The sequence below is a fragment of the Hakea prostrata genome, chromosome 9 (assembly GCF_041222555.1).
Source record: "Hakea prostrata isolate BN-2017 chromosome 9, UWA_Hpros_2, whole genome shotgun sequence".
Classification (NCBI taxonomy): Eukaryota; Viridiplantae; Streptophyta; class Magnoliopsida; order Proteales; family Proteaceae; genus Hakea; species Hakea prostrata.
Genome location: NC_142608.1, coordinates 15,069,023 through 15,073,833, shown reverse-complemented (window position 1 = coordinate 15,073,833; position 4,811 = coordinate 15,069,023). Strand labels below are relative to the sequence as shown.

The window sequence follows — 4,811 nt, the reverse complement described above, 5'->3', positions numbered from 1 at the left end:
CTTTCTTACCACCATCTCCAACATCCCAACTGAACCTAAAACCTACAAATCAGCCTCAAAAGACCCAAAGTGGATTGATGCAATGCAAAAAGAATACAAAGCCTTGATAGACAATCAGACCTGTGATATGTGACTATTTTTCTAGAATTTTTACTAAAGTAGCTGCCAAAGTTATTAAATTCTTAATTTCAAACCTAGTCCTCATAAATAAAATGGTAAAGATGTGAATAGTTAGTCGAAAACTTGTATTCAATCTTTATTCATGCCTATTTAGAAGAATTTATTTAATAATATAAAATTATCATCTGAATCCGACTGAATTCATCCGAAAGTCGATAGGATATTATCGAATCCGTCTGAATATAATAGGATGCAGATATGATATTTCCACTATCCGATCCGAATCCGGTCCGTTTACACCCTACTTATCTCCCGTCTATCTTAGTTTTCGAAGGACTCCCTTTTACAAAAAAAATAACTCGCGTTCCTCTTCAAAACAAAAATTTGGCGCCCTAAATGTTCCATCTGAGGTGATCTCTCTTGGGTTTTCTCCATGACAGGAAGACGCAGGAGAAGTGAAACGGAGAAATCGTAAGTTCTATCACTGGGTTATTCTTTTGTTTATCCATTTTTGGGTTTAACTTTTGTTCCAATCTTTCACTACTTTCGACTCGATTAGTTTCAGGGTTTCTGGTAGAAAGCCAACATGTTTAGCGTCTTTAATGGGTTTCTATGTTTAATTAACATCTTAGAACAAATAGATACTGAATTGAAATCTCATATTTGTTGATTAGAATCCAATTGCAGGTTCGGGGAATTTGATTTTAATTCTATTTTGTGCCAAGTGAAGTCGGTTTTTTTATTAATTTTTTTTTTATTGTTATTATTTTTTTATTTTTATTATCAATATCTGGTTATGGTAGAACTACTGATGTCTGCTTGTAGTCGAAATGCTGAATGGTTTATTGTTCATGTTTTGCTGGACAGGGTTCCAGTGGATGAACTACGGCCTTAGTCTGACCTTCCTATAGAACTGCTGGAGCTTATTGCATCCCCTCTCTGCGTAGCGATGTTGTCTGCTTGTCATGTGTCTGTAAGAAGTACCGTGTGCTCCGTGTGGTAAACCAATCTCCTTGGCTTATGTTCTCCCCAACGATTGGTGGCAGTAGAGGTTATATATTCAAGTTCTTTGACCCTTCACAGGGCAAGTTCTATCTTAGAAAATTCCCAGAGCTAGGGAATAAAGATATGCGGCGTAGCAAGGATGGATAGGTGCTATTTGTTGAATTTTGCGTTCGGATATTCTTGCTCAATCCCATCTCCAAGTTAAGGATTAGACTTCCTTTTGACATTAATTCATTGTTGTATACTGGGAGTAAATTTGCTTTATCTGCTGCACCTACATCCGCTGACTGTGTAGTTTTCTCTATTACTGGAATTCTACAAGTGCTCCATATTAGCATATGTCATCCAGGGGATGATGAGTGGAAGACTTTTAAGTTCCAAAATACTGATGGTGCCCAATTTAGTTGTGGAGATGGTCCAATTTTCTGTAATGGGTTGTTTTATTGTTTGAGTGAAAGTTCTGGTAATTTAGTAGGGGCATTTGATCCACAGAAACATTAATTGGAGTATCCTTCATGTGCCTTCACCTAATCTTCCTGATCAAAGCATTGATCAACAGAAGGCTAAACACCTAGTCGAATTCAAGGGGAAGCTTTTATTGGTCTATGTATATTATCCTGATAAACCCTTTATATTCAAACTGGATTTCACCGAGATGAAATGGGTGGAAATGGACAGCTTGAATGGTGTAACGGTGTTTGTTAGCACACTCTCTTCTCTCTCAACAACTGACGTCCCAAGTATTTCCAAGAACAGCATATACTTTTCGAGGCAGCGTTTTAGTGGCAAGTCTACTTATTTATATTCTCTGAATGATTGTGTGTACCGTCCAGCTGCAGCGGCATGAGGCAAGGGAAGTTCCCAAGACTGCTTGGATCCAACCACCTAAGAATAGTCATCTTTTGTTTCAAGAGATCCCGTAAATGTTATGCATTTGTTTGTAAGGGATTTCTGGAACTTGTAATTATGTGGGTTTTGTTTTTGCCTTTTTGTAAATGGTAAAATTACTTTTCAGTATCTTCAGGTGAATGTTGGAGATTGAGTTAGAAATTGAGTTCGGATTAGAAACTTGGTTAAGGTTTTCAAAGTCTAGTTATTTTATTATTTAGTTCTAACGATTGGATGTAGCAATTAGCTTGATAAAATTTCCTGCAGGTTAGACTATTCAGAAATTGTGACTAACAGCCTGCTTGTTTATTCGTTCAGTGACAACTGAATGGGCCTTTAAGTTATTATTATTGTTATCTTGAAATAGAAATTGGCAGCTCAATTATATGCAAATAGTTGGCTTGAAAGTAGTTGTTCCTTGTCTTGTGTTTGTTATTTATTTCTCTATAGCTAGAAACTCCCCCCCCCCCCCCCCTTTTTTTGTTTGTTTACATGAGAAGTGTTTAGGACATTATTTTTAATAAACACACACATCCATGTATTATATCGTACAGTGGCTGCTCAGTTCAGCTTCTCATCTGAACTGAACACCAGTGAACCAACACAGTCTATATTTGATTTTTAATGTTTATATATACTTATAATGTTTTATCCAACACTTTCCCAGTGGAAGAACTAGTAAGAATGGAGTTTTCTGTATAATATACAGGTGAAGGCAATGCCCTATTCAAAATTTGCTTCTGTATCCTTTTAGAAAACTTGAAAGCAGAGTTAATTTTAAGCAATATGTAGAATTCCATATTCTTCATCGCTATTTACTTGTCTTCCTGTCAGTCAGATTGGGTCAGATTGAGATGGGTAGATCCTTCAAAAGGAGAGCTGATGTAGACAGAATAAGAGGGGAAAGAGGTAAAAAAGTTGCAGGTTTATTGGATAATGGTATAGGTTCAAGAGAAGAAGATTTTACATTGTGAATTGAAGGAGATTGGGAAATATTAACAACTTCTATGATAAAGTGTCAAGTATGATACAATTGTTAGAAGGCATATCAAATGAGGAAAATAAAAGTGAGATCAAGGTGAAGTACATGGTTTGACTAAGTTGAGGTTGAATAATCCAGAATTATTGGTTATAGGCTATGGGTTGGCATTAGTGAGCTTTATCCCTTTTTTTTTTCTTTCTGCTGGTTGATTCACGCCCGATGTAGGGTAGCTACAGTGGGCTGCAATAAGGGGAGAATTTATGTGGAGGAAGAAGGGAGGGAGCACTGACACACGCCAGCCACAGAGGCTCACAGACATAACTCACTTTGTTCTATTCAATCTTAAAATTTTATCCTAATACAATCTATTTGAAGGAAATAAAATTCAACTTCTAATGGAAATCGAAAATTCGAAAACAAAGCCCAAACCTTTTACGTAGAAATATTAAAGCTAAAAATAAAATTGAAATAAAGTATTGGGTAAATATCACTTACCTCCCCTCTTAGCTAGACAAATATCACTTACACCCCCTCTTAATTGGATAATATCACTTACCTCCCCTCTTACCTAGCAAATATATCAAAAACCTCCCCTCTGTTAACTTTCTCGGTTAAATTTAACTTTTATCGTTAAATATTTTTCTAAAATACCAAACTACCCTTGACTAAAAATATTTTTTATTTTAAATCATAAATTACCATAATCACCTTAACACATAAACTATTAAATTACCTCAATTAAAATAATCATTAAAACCAAAACACCATAGTTAAATTCTAAATTATATTAAATTACTAAAAGCCCAACATACCTTTTTCTTTTTAATTTTTTATCAAACAATTAAAAAAACCCAGAATAGTAGTACATGTTTAATTTTATCAACGTACCCTTTTTTTCTAAATTGCATTTTTAATTCTACTTGATAGTAGTACGTGTTTTTTTAATTGTTTGATTTTTTTTTTTAAAAAAAAAAGGGTATGTTGGGCTTTTAATAATTAAAGATTTAGGTTTTAACTATGGTGTTTTGGTTTTTGATAATTATTTTAATTGAGGGTAATTTAGTAGTTGAGGGTGATTACGATAATTTTAGGATTTAAAATATATTTTTTAGGCAAGGGTAGTTTGGGATTTTAGAAGAATATTTAACGGTAAAAGTTAAATTTAACCGATAAAATTAACAAAGGGGAGGTGTTTGATATATTTGCTAGGTAAGAGGGGAGGTAAGTGATATTATCCAACTAAGAGGGGGTGTAAGTGCTATTTGTCCAACTAAGAGGGGAGGTAAATGATATTTACCCTAAAGTATTTATTTATATCCGACTCTTGTTGGACCAAAGCACATCGGTCCAGTTTCTTTGGATTGGATTGGAACTGATTAAAACGGTTATATGCTGCACCACTGGGTAGACCGGGATGGTGGGGTTCTCTGACAATTGTTAGATGTACATTTATATGTTCTTGCAGGATGTTATGCTGTTATAGTATGTTGGCTATTAGCATGTTATTCTCTTAATTAATGATATTAAAGATTGTATGATGTCTTTCGTATTGTAGGATGTAAATATGTATTTTTTTTTTCCTGCCCTGTTCGGATTTACAAAGGAAAGGAGCCTCTAAGTACTGGTTCAATGCCCAGAAGTAGAACAGGTTGTATGAAATGATTTGCCATCAATCTTAGCTACTTCCTAACATGGAAAGAGGATTTGGTTACTATAACGATTTAATGATTTAGCTCTAGATTGTTCAGTTGCCCATTGGATCTATATGGTTTACAGTGTATAGGTTTCTTCATTCTTGTTTGTTAATGAACCTAAT

At 34.6% G+C, this 4,811-nt stretch overlaps 1 pseudogene; it reads left to right on the top strand.

Moving 5' to 3' along the window:
• Nucleotides 1-553: 553 nt before the first annotated feature.
• LOC149004814 (F-box/kelch-repeat protein At1g57790-like) lies at nucleotides 554-2,341 on the top strand (annotated as a pseudogene).
• The last annotated feature ends 2,470 nt before the right edge of the window (nucleotides 2,342-4,811 follow it).